The sequence below is a fragment of the Phyllobates terribilis genome, unplaced genomic scaffold, assembly GCF_046119375.1.
Source record: "Phyllobates terribilis strain yellow unplaced genomic scaffold, ASM4611937v1 Scaffold_11__3_contigs__length_659146591, whole genome shotgun sequence".
Lineage (NCBI taxonomy): Eukaryota > Metazoa > Chordata > Amphibia > Anura > Dendrobatidae > Phyllobates > Phyllobates terribilis.
In genome coordinates, this window is record NW_027362771.1 from 362,353,301 (window position 1) to 362,368,605 (window position 15,305).

Sequence of the window (15,305 nt, forward strand, 5' to 3'; positions counted from 1 at the left end):
GGAGGCTATGGGGGGCTCATACTGTGTATAGGGAGGCTATGCGGGGGTTCATACTGTATATAGGGAGGCTATGTGGGGCTCATACTGTATATAAGGAGCTATGCGGGGGCTCATACTATATATAGCGAGCTATCTGGGGGCTCATACTGTATATAGGAGGCTATCTGGGGGCTCATACTATATATAGGAGGCTATTTGGGGGCTCAAACTGTATATAGTGAGCTATGTGGGACTCATACTGTATATAGTGAGCTATGTGGGACTCCTACTGCATATAGTGAGCCATGTGGGACTCATACTGTATATAGTGAGCTATGTGGGGGGATGATACTGCATATAGGAGGCTATGTGGGGGCATGATACGGTATATAGGAGGCTATGTGGGGGATGATACGGTATATAGGAGGCTATGTGGAGGGATAATACTGCATATAGGGAGGCTATGGGGGTCTCATACTGTATATAGGGAGGCTATGTGGGGCTCATGATGTATATAGGAGGCTATCTGGGGGCTCACACTGTATATAGGAGGCTATTTGGGGGCTCATACTCTATATAGGAAGCTATGTGGGGCTCATCTATAATATAATGCTACAAGAGTCCCTCTGTCTGAAGCCTTTAAAGACTGCGCAAGCGCGACACGCCTCAGGCTCCAGACAGAAAAACGCATGGAGCCGTTACAGGTAAGAAGAGTGTATGGCGCCGGAGATCGCGGTATGCGTAGACATTGAACGCATACCGCGATCTTCGGTGCCATACTTACATACTTACCTGACCAGGAGGAGCGTTGACGCGGCGCCTCTCTTCTCTTCACTGTATATAGTGAGCTATGTGGGGGGCTCATACTGTATATAGTGAGCTATGTGGGACTCATACTGTATATAGGAGGCTATTTGGTGGCTCATACTGTATATAGTGAGCTATTTGGGGACTCATACTGTATATAGTGAGCTATGTGGGGCTCATACTGTATATAGTGAGCTATGTGGGACTCATACTGTATATAGAAGGCTTTTTGGGGGCTCATACTGTATATAGTGAGCTATTTGGGGGCTCATACTGTATATAGTGAGCTATGTGGGGCTCATACTGTATATAGTGAGCTATGTGGGACTCATTCTGTATATAGGAGGCTATTTTGGGGCTCATACTGCATATAAGGAGCTATGTGGGGGGATGATACTGTATATAGGAGGCTATGTGTGGGGATGATACTGCATATAGGAAGTTATGCAGGGGTTCATACTGTATATAAGGAGGCTATGGGGGGCTCATACTGTATATAGTGAGCTATGTGGGACTCATACTGTATATAGGAGGCTATTTGGGGGCTCATACTGTATATAGTGAGCTATGTGGGGACTCATACTGTATATAGTGAGCTATGTGGGGCTCATACTGTATATAGTGAGCTATGTGGGACTCATACTGTATATTGAAGGCTTTTTGGGGGCTCATACAATATATAGTGAGCTATTTGGGGGCTCATACTGTATATAGTGAGCTATGTGGGGCTCATACTGTATATAGTGAGCTATGTGGGACTCATTCTGTATATATGGCTATGTGTAGGGATGATACTGTGGGGGTTCATACTGTATATAAGGAGGCTATGGGGGGCTCATACTGTATATAAGGAGCTTTCTGGAGGGCTCATTGTATATAGGGAGGCTATGGGGGCTCATACTGTATATAGGGAGGCTATGTGAGGCTCATACTGTATACAGGAAGCTTTGTGGGGCTCATACTGTATATAAGGAGCTATTTGGGGGGGCTTATATTGTATATAGGGAGGCCACGGGGGGCTCATACTGTATATAGGGAGGCTATGGGGGCTCATATTCTATATAGGGAGGCTATGTCGGGCTCATACTGTATATAAGGAGCTATGCGGGGGTTCATACCATATATAGGGAGGATATGGGGGGCTCATACTGTACATAGGGAGGCTATGGTGGGCTCATACTATGTATAAGGAGCTATGCGGGGGTTCATACTGTATATAGGGAGGCTATGTGGGGCTCATACTGTATATAAGGAGCTTTGTGAGGCTCATACTGTATATAGCGAGATATGCGGGGGCTCATTCTGTATATAGGAGGCTATCTGGGGGCTCATACTGTATATAGGAGGCTATCTGGGGGCTCATACTGTATATAGTGAGCTATTTAGGGGCTCATTCTGTATATAGGAGGCTATTTTGGGGCTCATATTGTATATAAGGAGCTATGTGGGGGGATGAAACTGCATATAGGAGGGTATGTGGGGCTAATACTGTATATAAGAGGCTATGTGGGGGCATGATACGGTATATAGGATGCTATGTGTGGGGATGATACTGTATATAGGAGGCTATGTGGGGCTAATACTGTATATAAGAGGCTATGTGAGGGGATGATACTGTGTATAGGAGGCTATTTGGTGGCTCAATGTATATAGGGGGCTATGCAGGGCTCATACTGTATATAGCGAGCTATGCGGGGGCTCATACTGTATATACGAGGCTATCTGGGGGCTCACACTGTATATAGGAGGCTATTTGGGGGCTCACACTGTATATAGGAAGGTACAGTTATATGAAAAAGTTTGGGCACCCCTATTAATCTTAAACTTAATGTTTTATAAAAATTGGTGTTTTTGCAACAGCTATTTCAGTTTGATATATGTAATAACTGTTGATCACAGTAATGTTTCTGCCTTGAAATGAGCTTTATTGTACTAACAGAAAATGTGCAATCTGCATTCAAACAAAATTTGACAGGTGCATAAGTATGGGCACCCTTATCATTTTCTTGTTTTAAATACTCCTATCTACCTTTTACTGACTTACTAAAGCACTTTTTTTGGTTTTGTAACCTCCTTGAGCTTTGAACTTCATAGCCAGGTGTATGCAATCATGAGAAAAGCTACTTAAAGTGGCCACTTGCAAGTTGTTCTCCTGTTTGAATCTCCTCTGAAGAGTGGCATCATGGGCTCCTCAAAACAACTGTCAAATGATCTGAAAACAAAGACTATTCAACATAGTTGTTCAGGGGAAGGATACAAAAAGCTGTCTCAGAGATTTAACCTGTCAGTTTCCACTGTGAGGAACATAGTAAGGAAATGGAAGAACACAGGGACAGTTCTTGTTAAGGCCAGAAGTGGCAGGCCAAGAAAAACATCAGAAAGGCAGAGAAGAAGAATGGTGAGATCAGTCAAGGACAATCCTCAGACCACCTCCAGAGAGCTGCAGCATCAACTTGCTGCAGATGGTGTCACTGTGCATCGGTCAACTATACAACGCACTTTGCACAAGGAGAAGCTGTATGGGAGAGTGATGCAAAAGAAGCTGTTTCTGCAAGCACGCCACAAACAGAGTCGGCTGAGGTATGCAAAAGCACATTTGGAGAAGCCAATTTCTTTTTGGAAGAAGGTCCTGTGGACTGATGAAACCAAGATTGAGTTGCTTGGTCATACAAAAAGGCGTTATGCATGGCGGCAAAAAAACACAGCATTCCAAGAAAAACACTTGCTACCCACAGTAAAATTTGGTGGAGGTTCCATCATGCTTTGGGGCTGTGTGGCCAATGCCGGCACCGGGAATCTTGTTAAAGTTGAGGGACGCATGGATTCCACTCAGTATCAGCAGATTCTTGACAATAATGTTCAAGCATCAGTGACAAAGTTGAAGTTACGCAGGGGATGGATCTTTCAGCAAGACAATGATCCAAAACACCGCTCCAAATCTACTCAGGCATTCATGCAGAGGAACAATTACAATGTTCTGGAATGGCCATCCCAGTCCCCAGACCTGAATATTATTGAACATCTGTGGGATCATTTGAAGAGTGCTGTCCATGCTCGGCGACCATCAAACTTAACTGAACTGGAATTGTTTTGTAAAGAGGAATGGTCAAAAATACCTTCATCCAGGATCCAGAAAATCATTAAAAGCTACAGGAAGTGACTAGAGGCTGTTATTTTTGCAAAAGGAGGATCTACTAAATATTAATGTCACTTTTTTGGTGAGGTGCCTATACTTATGCACCTGTCAAATTTTGTTTGAATGCAGATTGCACATTTTCTGTTAGTACAATAAACCTCATTTCAAGGCAGAAACATTACTGTGTCCAACAGTTATTACATATATCAAACTGAAATAGCTGTTGCAAAAACACCAATTTTTATAAAACATTAAGCTTAAGATTAATAGGGGTGCCCAAACTTTTTCATATAACTGTATGTGGGGCTTATCTATAATATAACGCTATAAGCATCCCTCTGTGTGAAGCCTCTATAGACTGAGCAAGCGCGACTCGCCTCTGGCTCCAGACAGAAAAACGCATGGAGCCGTTACAGGTAAGAAGAGTGTATGGCGCCGGAGATCGCGGTATGCGTACACACTGAATGCATACCGCGATCTTCGGTGCCATACTTACATACTTACCTGACCAGGAGGAGCGTTGACGCGCGCCTCTCTTCTCTTCACTGTATATAGTGAGCTATGTGGGGCTCATACTGTATGTAAGGAGCTATGTGGGGGGCTCATATTGGCTATGGGGGGCTCATACTATATATAGGGAGCTATGCGGGGGCTCATACTGTATATAGGAGGCTATCTGGGGGCTCACTGTTATGTTCTGCTACCAGAGCTAAGGAAAGAGAGGAGATCTGTCCCTACGATAGAACTCAGCTGAATCCCTACGATGTAACAGGGAACCTGATCCTGCGATCAGACCTGCTAAAGTCCTAAGCTAGTCTGTACGGAGACCTATAGATGTGGGGAAGGAATCCCTACAAGTACTAAGGACTGGGAGGAAAATGGGACACCTCCTAACAGAAATAGTAGCAGACAGACGAACAAACAAAATATATAGAACATAGAGGTCCGTAGACCAAGCAAACTAACAGAGTTAGATACAGAGCACAGGCTAGCTAGAAAGTAGTTATACAATGAAGTCCAGCAAAGCCAGAAGGGCGGAGCAGGATTAAATAGGCCAACAAGGTCATGTGACCAGCAAAGGAAAAAACCTAAGAGCAAGGTTCTAACAGTACCCCCCCTTCTAAGATGATCCTCCGGATCCCCTAGGACCAGGCTTATCAGGAAATCTCCTGTGAAACGCTCTGATAAGTCTGGACGCGGAAACATCATCTGACCTCACCCAAGAGTTATCCTCGGGTCCGAAACCTTTCCAGGCCACAAGATACTGCAAACTACCTCTATACCATCTAGAGTTAAGGATGCGAGAAATTTCATATTCCCCGTCCTCCACCACCGGAGGAACAGAGGCAGAGGCGTCACCATCCGACACAACAGCTTTTTTTAACAGAGAGACATGAAATACCGGATTAATTCTCCAGGAGGTAGGAACCTCCAACCTAACAGCAGATTGGTTGACAACCTGAAGTACCTTAAAGGGCCCTACAAACTTGGGACCCAATTTCTTAGAAGGAATCCTCAACCGCAGATTCCTAGAGGACAACCAAACCATGTCACCAACAGCGAACAAAACCTCCTGTCGTTTCCTATCAAAGTAGTCTTTAGATTTTCTGTTGGCCTCCTGAAGATTACCACGCACATCCGTCCAAACTCTCTCCAAATCACCGGAAAAATTCTCCTCCTCAGGCACGGCAGATCCCAACTTGGAGAACGACCCAAACGACGGATGTCTCCCAGAACAACAAAAAAAAGGCGAACAACCAGCAGAAGAAGATGTATGATTGTTCAGAGCAAATTCAGCAAGTGGCAGAAACTCAGACCACCCCTCCTGATTGTCTGCCACAAAACAACGCAAGAACTGCTCAACATCCTGGTTTTTCCTTTCTGTCTGGCCATTAGATTCAGGATGATATCCGGACGAGAACGACAAATGAACTCCCAACCTGTCACAAAAGGCACGCCAAAAACGAGCCACGAACTGAGGACCCCTATCAGAAACAATGTCAGTAGGAACGCCATGAAGTCTGACAATTTCCTTGACAAAGGCCTTAGCGAGAGTTTTAGCGCAGGGCAGTTTGACGAAGGGAACCAAGTGACACATCTTGCTAAAACGGTCCACGACCACCCAGATAACAGTAAAACCCTCAGAGGGGGGAAGGTCAGTTATAAAGTCCATAGCCAAATGTGTCCAAGGAGCACTGGGAACCTCCAAAGGACAAAGCAACCCCGCAGCAGGAGTATGTGAGGACTTAGATCTAGCACATATAGTACATTGACGCACCCACTTAATGACCTCCTTCTGCCATCCAGGCCACCAAAAACTGCGACCCACCAGTCTCTTGGTCTCAGAGATTCCGGGATGACCTGCCAACCGAGACTCGTGACACTCCATAAACAAATCTCTCCTAAAGGTCCCAGGCATAAACAACCTCCCATGAGGAGTGTTAGATGGGGCATTCTCCTGTGCTTTAAGAATCTCATCTTCCAAAACGGAGTCCAAAGCAGCTATCACAACACCTTCTTGTAAAATGTTCTCCTCTTTCTCAGCACCGACTATGGGAGAAAAACTGCGAGACAAGGCATCCGCCTTAACATTCTTAGTACCAGGGATGTAAGTAACGGAGAAATTAAACCGCGAGAAAAACAGTGCCCACCTAGCCTGACGGGCATTCAGGCGCTTGGCAGCATCAAGATATATCAGATTTTTATGATCCGTAAGAACCTGAACGGGAAATTCCGCACCTTCCAAGAAGTGGCGCCAGTGTTCAAATGCGAGTTTAATAGCCAGCAATTCCCGATTACCAATATCGTAATTCAGTTCAGTCTCCGAAAATTTTTTTGAAAAAAAGGCACAGGGATGTAATCCATCCCCGTTATCCTGAGACAATAATGCGCCAACCCCCACAGAGGAAGCATCAACCTCAACCAAAAACGGCTTAGTCACATCAGGCTGCATAAGGATGGGAGCAGAGGTGAACCTCTCCTTGAGATACACAAAAGCTTCAATGGCCTCAGAAGACCACTGAACCGCATCAGCACCTTTCCTGGTGAGATCGGTCAGAGGTTTGACAATACTAGAAAAATTTTTTATGAATTTTCTGTAATAATTGGCGAAACCTAAAAACCTCTGTATCGATTTCAAACCAATAGGCCTAGGCCATTCCTGTACAGCTTGAACTTTAACCGGGTCCATCTCAAAACCATCGCTGGAGATAATGTAACCCAAAAAACTAATTCTCTGTACAGCGAACTCACATTTCTCCAGCTTAGCAAAAAGCGAATTGTCCATTAATAACTGTAATACCTCACGTACGCTTCGCCAATGAGACTCCAGATCCGGCGAATAAATCAAAATGTCATCCAAATACACAACCACATTTTTGCCGATCAAAGGTCTAAGGATGTCATTAATAAGATTCTGAAAAAATGCAGGAGCATTAGTAAGACCAAAAGGCATAACCAGATTCTCAAAATGACCCACAGGAGTGTTAAAAGCAGTCTTCCATTCGTCACCCTCCTTCATGCGCAACAGATTGTATGCCCCCTTAAGGTCAATTTTAGAGAACCACTTGGCCCCCATTAACTGGTTAAACAGATCAGGAATCAATGGCAGTGGGTAAGGATTGCGTACAGTAATTTTGTTAATCTCACGAAAATCCAGACAAGGACGTAAACCGCCGTCCTTTTTTTTTACAAAAAAAAATCCAACCGCCACAGGAGACTTAGAGGGCCTAATGTGACCGGCGGCCAAACTTGTCTGTATGTATTCCTCCAAAGCCTTCCTCTCAGGAATAGTAAGATTAAATAAACGACTTTTAGGAAGAGTCGCTCCAGGGACAAATTCAATGGTACAATCATAGTCTCTATGGGGAGGCAAAACCTGCGATTCCTTCTCAGAAAAAACTCTCCAAAAATCCTGAATAGGAACAGGCAATTCTCCCCTATCCAAAGCTGCAATACGCCCGTTACAACACTTGTCATAACATTTATGGCTCCAAGATTTAATTTCACTGGTAGACCAATCCAGTACAGGATTGTGAAATTTTAACCAGGGCAATCCCAATATTACTGGAGAAGGCAAGTTATTCAAAACTACCAAATCCAATTTCTCATGGTGAGCACCATTAATAGTGAGAGGAAATTCACAGACCTTGAGAGTAATATTCTTCAAAGGGGAACCATCCACAGAAACCACAGCAATGGGGGATGATAAAGGTTCGGGTTTTAAATTGAGTCTTTCCAAGAATCCCCCATCAATTACATTCAGAGTAGACCCGCAATCAACAAACACCCGAAATTCCATTAATTTTTCCTGAGCAATCGTGGAAGCAGCTAAAAATACACCCTTGGAATTTAAACAGGCAATACGGGCATGACTGACCATTTTTTTTTCTTTCTTCATACGAAGCTCACAGCCTTTAATCAAATGACCAGATTTTCCGCAATAGAAACACAAGCCTTCAAAAAATCTACGGTCTTTTTCTTGAGAGCGAGGTGCCACCGATCCAATCTCCATCGGTTCACCACTGTTAGTACACACATTCTCATAACCAGAAACTGACATAGCAGAGGATTTGCTCTCATTAACCCTTGCACGCAGTCTCCTATCCACCCGTATAGCTAATTGCATAGCCTGTTGCAAATCTTCAGGTGTGGGATAAGCAATTAGCAGGTCTTTAACCCTTTCATTGAGCCCAGCAAGAAATAGACTTTTCAGAGCAGAATCGTTCCACCCTGTTTGAGTAGACCAACGACGGAAATGAGTACAATATTTTTCCACATTACCTGATCCCTGTTTCAAACGTCTCAACTCAGTCTCAGCTGATGCGACACGGTCAGGATCATCATATAATAGTCCCAAAGCAGAAAAAAAACTATCCACTGATCTGAAGCATGTATCACTAGGTTGCAAAGAAAAGGCCCACTCCTGAGGCTCTTTGCGCAAAAGTGACATTATGAACCCTACGCGCTGGGATTCATCCCCAGAGGACTTGGGTCTCAAACGAAAATACAATAAGCAAGCATTTTTAAATGAAAAAAATTCTCGGTGTTCGCCAAAAAATAAATCCGGCAAACATACCTTAGGCTCCAAGAAATGTGCTCCAGGACAGTTACTCACGTGCTGACGGAGCTCGGCCACCTCCAGAGAGAGTCCCTGCAGGCGATGAGCCAAATCCTGAACCGACACCATGATGGAACAGAAAAATCTTTCCTTAGAGAATTTGCAGGCTGGACTTACTGTTATGTTCTGCTACCAGAGCTAAGGAAAGAGAGGAGATATGTCCCTACGATAGAACTCAGCTGAATCCCTACGATGTAACAGGGAACCTGATCCTGCGATCAGACCTGCTAAAGTCCTAAGCTAGTCTGTACGGAGACCTATAGATGTGGGGAAGGAATCCCTACAAGTACTAAGGACTGGGAGGAAAATGGGACACCTCCTAACAGAAATAGTAGCAGACAGACGAACAAACAAAATATATAGAACATAGAGGTCCGTAGACCAAGCAAACTAACAGAGTTAGATACAGAGCACAGGCTAGCTAGAAAGTAGTTATACAATGAAGTCCAGCAAAGCCAGAAGGGCGGAGCAGGATTAAATAGGCCAACAAGGTCATGTGACCAGCAAAGGAAAAAACCTAAGAGCAAGGTTCTAACACTCACACTGTATATAGGAGACTATTTGGGGGCTCATACTGCATATAGGAAGCTATGTGGGGCTCATACTGTATACAGGGGGCTATGCAGGGCTCATACTGTATATAGAATGCTATCTGGGAGCTCACACTGTATATAGGAGGCTATTTGGGGGCTCATCTATAATATAACGCTACAAGAGTCCCTCTCTCTGAAGCCTCTATAGACTGCGCAAGCGCGACACGCCTCTGGCTCCAGACAGAAAAACGCATGGAGCTGTTAGAGGTAAGAAGAGTGTATGGCGCCGGAGATCGCGATATGCGTAGACACTGAACGCATACCGCGATCTTCGGCGCCATACTTACATACTTACCTGACCAGGAGGAGGGTTGGCGCGGCGCCTCTCTTCTCTTCACTGTATATAGTGAGCTATGTGGGGCTCATACTGTATATAGTGAGCTATGTGGGACTCATACTGTATATAGGAGGCTATTTTGTGGCTCATATTGTATATAAGGAGCTATGTGGGGGGATGATACTGTATATAGGAGGCTATGTGGAGGGATGATACTGCATATAGGAAGCTATGCGGGGGTTCATACTCTACTGTATATAGGGAGGCTATGTGAGGCACATACTGTATATAGGAGGCTATTTGGGGGATCACACTGTATATAGGAGGCTATTTGGGGGCTCATACTGTATATAGGAGGCTATTTGGGGGCTCACACTGTATATAGGAGGCTATTTGGGGGCTCACTCTGTATATAGGAGGCTATTTGGGGGCTCACACTGTATATAGCAAGCTATGTGGGGCTCATCTATAATATAACGCTACAAGCGTCCCTCTGTCTGAAGCCTCTATAGACTGCGCAAGCTAGACATGCCTCTGGCTCCAGACAGAAAAACGCATGGAGCCGTTACAGGTAAGAAGAGTGTATGGCGCCGGAGATCGCGGTATGCGTAGACACTGAACGCATACCGCGATCTTCGGCGCCATACTTACCTGACCAGGAGGAGCGTTGACGAGGCGCCTCTCTTCTCGCCGGAGACCGGGGCAGGAGTGAAGGCTTCGGAGTCGGCGAATGCGCATAGCGCTATCCAGTGCCATTTTACTTTAGACACATTTGCAGTGTGTTTTCAGCAAAATGGCGCCAGACAGCGCGGTATGGGCACGCGCATACTCCGGCACCGCACTTCTCCCCCGGTAGAACAGGACACCACAGCGCTGGAGCACAGGGAAGAAAGGTGAGTATAAGAGGGTTCTTTTGTATGTGTGCAGCGTGAAAGGGATGAGGGGGCCACACATACCAGGATTGGGGGATGAGGGGGCCACACATACCAGGATTGGGGGATGAGGGGGCCACACATACCAGGATTGGGGGATGAGGGGTACCATGCATACCAGGATTGGGAGGTGAGGGGGGCCGTGCATACCGGGGGATTGAGGATGAGGGGTGCCATGCATACTAGGATTGGGAGGTGAGGGGTGCCATGTATACCAGAATGAGGGGTACCATACATACCAGAAAAGGAATGCAGGGTAGCATGCATACCAGGATGTAGGATGGGGTGCCATGCATACCAGTATGAGGGGTACCATACATACCAGGATTGGGGATGAGGGGTGCCATGTATATCAAATTTGGGATGAGGGGGCCATGCATACCAGGATGAGAGATGGTGTGCCATGCAAACCAGGATTGGGGATGAGGGGTGCCATGCATACCAAGATTGGGGATGAGGGGTGCCATGCATACCAAGATTGGGGATGATGGGTGCCATGCATAACAGGATTGGGTATGAGGGGTGCCATGCATACCAGGATTGGGGATGAGGGGTACCATGCATACCAGGATAGGGATATGGGGGAGGGTCATGCATACCAGGATTCGGATGAGGGGCCATGTATACCAGGATAGGGATGAGGGGTACCATGTATATCAGGATGAGGGATGGGGTGCCATGCATACCAGGATTGGGGATGAGGGGTACCATGCATACCAGGATTGGGGATGAGGGGTGCCATGCATACCAGGATTGGGGATGAGGGGTGCCATGCATACCAGGATTTGGGATGAGGGGTGCCATGCATACCAGGATTGGGGATGAGGGGTGCCATGCATGCCAGGATTGGGGATGAGGGGTGCCATGCATACCAGGATTGGGGATGAGGGGTGCCATGCATACCAGGATTGGGGATGAGGGGTGCCATGCATACCAGGATTGGGGATGAGGGGTGCCATGCATACCAGGATTGGGATAAGGGGTACAATGCATACCAGGATAGGGATGAGGGGTACCAAGCATACCAGGATTCGGATGAGGGGCCATGTATACCAGGATAGGGATGAGGGGTACCATGTATATCAGGATGAGGGATGGGGTGCCATGCATATCAGGATGAGGGGTATCATACATACCAGGATAGGGATGAGGTACCATGCATACCAGGATTGGGTATGAGGGAGCCATGCATACCAGGATGAGGGGTGTCATGCATGCCAGGATTGGGGGTGAGGGGTGCCATGCATACCAGGATTGGGGGTGAGGGGTGCCATGCATACCAGGATTGGGGGTGAGGGGTGCCATGCATACCAGGATTGGGGGTGAGGGGTGCCATGCATACCAGGATAGAGATGACGGCAGCACATAACAGGATGGAGGAACAGGATTGGGAAGCACAAATACTAGGATGGGGGCAGCACAAATTACCAAGATGGGAAACCATATACCAATATAAATGTTTGCCACCTGGGCGTAGAGCGGGCTCAATAGCTAGTACTGTATATAGGGATATATATGGGGCTTATACTTTGCATAGGGAGTTATGTGGGGACTCATACTGTATCTAGGGGCTTTGTGGGAACTCATACTGTATGTAGGAGGATATTTGGGGGCTCATCCTGTATATAGGAGGCTATTTGGGGGCTCATACTGTATATAGGAGGTTATTTGGGGGCTCATACTGTATATAGGGAGCTATGTGGGGCTCATATTGTATATAGGTAGCTATGCTGGGGCTCATACTGTATGTAGGAGGTTATTTGGGGACTCACTCTATATAGGGAGGCTATTTGGGGCTCATACTGTATATAGAGAGCTAAATGGGGTTCATACTGTATATAGGGAGCTATGTGGGGCTTATACTGTGCATAGGGAGTTATGTGGGGACTCATACTGTATCAAGGGCCTTTGTGGGGACTCATACTGTATATAGGGGGGTGTCAGCATACTTAATTCTGCTCAATATTAAGTCATACAATCAATATAATTTTTTTTATTATTTTGTTAATATTAATATTGAGCAGAATTAATTTCAGCCTATTGGTTCAGCCTCCACAAGAGTCATGGTCCCTCATGTGGCCCCTCGGGAACATTAATCTCCCACCCTGCTCTGCTATATATAGCGCTATGTTATGTATAGGGTTGTACATAATGTCCGTCATTTTCAGTCTATAGATGTGAGCAGAACATCTGTGTGTTACTCACATGACCTATCACATGATCTATCAAAGAGAATCATGTGACATGTCACATGATACATCTGGTACCTAGGGGGGGCCCACGCCTTCTAAACTGCCCGGGGCTCTGGCTACTCTTAATCCACCCCTGCTTGCAGGTGACAGCCTAAAACTCTATATGCCATCATTAATTACAGCCTGTTTTCTGGATATCTGTGCAGGGACATTGCCAGCTATTCGTATTACAGCTCTATCATCTGGGCGGCTCATGGCCCATATGTGCACGGCTTATACGGTTCCCTTTTAACTTTTATTTTGCATTATGTGTTTTTAATTTATTAATAAAAACTTGATTTTATAATTACCTCTATTCCTCTTCTTGATTTCTGAGCCAGGGATATCGGCTCAGAATAGTATTGATTGAAGTCTTCAAACATATCTTTAGCTGCATGGGAGGACGTACAGAGGGACAAGGAGGCTGAGGCTGGGGGTGCGGGGAGGAGTCTGAGCTGCCAGGAGGGATTTGATAGGTGATGAGGTCATCGTACAGATCACATGACGTCAGAGACTGACTTCCTGTCAACACATTAGTGCATGTACAGGATTAGTTGTCAGACTGGAGATCACATGACCCAATTCCCTATAATGAAGGGGGATGTGTAGATATAACAGATGAGGTGAAATAAAGTTCTTCTACCTGAACCATAGATTATACATTGCTGGGCAGTCCACTCATTACTCTGCAGTGAGGTTCTAAAATGTCAGTGGAGTGTAAGCAATTTGCACAAGATCGTGAAGCTGTGGGGTGGGGAGTGGGCTGTCACACACAGCCAACCAAAAAAACTGATCAGCATATCAAACTAGTGTGTACAGGGGCCAGCTAAGACAATAACTCTAAGAGAAAATATAGCTGCAATCTGAAATACTAAGAATAATACATTTAGAGAATTGGAACAGCATTACTGCCATAGAAAATAGGTAAACGCTACATTATGTACATATGGAATAATGGAAAAAATGGAACTGCAATATTGCTATAAACTTAACTTTACTTTATAAACACTGTATAAGGATTCTAATCTTAAAACATCACTTTTATTTAGATTTAAAATATTTTAGTATCAACTATAGCAGCTATAATCAAATGGCCAAATGTTATTCAATATCATGCAAGGCAGGTTTGAAACGATAGATAAATCCCTATTATGACCTTAGTCTTACCCTACCTTACCGCGGAGGTTGGAACCCTGAACCTGCGCAATAGCGCCCGAGCGCGGACATCAACTCTCCCTGTCTGACCCTGTATGGCCCTACAGAGAGAAGAAAGGTGGGACAAAACCAACAATGAATGGCTTTTTATCTGAAAAGAACTTTGTCTAAGAAGACTAAATGTGAAATAACCCACTGCATACATATACTGGTATAGTCCTTTATTCAGATTCATCCAATATTTATTATCAGTGTCTCTCTATACTGTCTTGATTTGTATCATAGGGAAACAGGAAATTCCAAGTATCTATCAGACAAACAAAAGATCATAATACCTATAGTTGTCCTAGAAAACCCCTACCTTACTGAAGAGGTTGGCACCCTAAATCTGCACAGTGGCGCCCCCAATCAATGTTGACTTTCCCTATCTGACCCTATTACGCCCTAAGATAGGAGAAATGTAAAGAAAATAACAAAAAAAGTGCAAGAAAAAGATATGCTATATCCTGTAATGAACTAGACAATGACCATTAGTACAATTTTGGTCACTCTCTTTTAACCATAGAGATGGGTTAACTCAATCATATACAAAGAAATCCAAAATTGTTTAACAGTTTATAGAGAAAAAATAGGATAGAAAAGATCAGTTGTCACTAGATTTTAAATATATATATTAGGAAAGGATACAGAACCACAAAGCTAGGCACACAAGAGATCAATAATTCATAGGTAGACTATAGGTCATATACAAAAAAACATATAACAAGGTGTATTAATATTGCACTTAGCCCTCAAAAACAAATCTTACATATCAATCTCTTATTGCGCCATGTCCCAATTAATCAAACGACGGAGAGTGGTCATGTATAAGATATCCGTTTATCAATCTATGCAAATACACTGTTCACTTTTGCACCAAGGTGCCATGACTTATGTACATAATTAGCCCACCCCTACTCAGCATGAAATCCATAGTATGCCTAATTTCTTTTGGTGTTTCCCATTCAATGGGTTCATTAGGAGAGCATACATCAAAATGATATATCAAAAACAAGATTCATGGACTTAGATTAAAC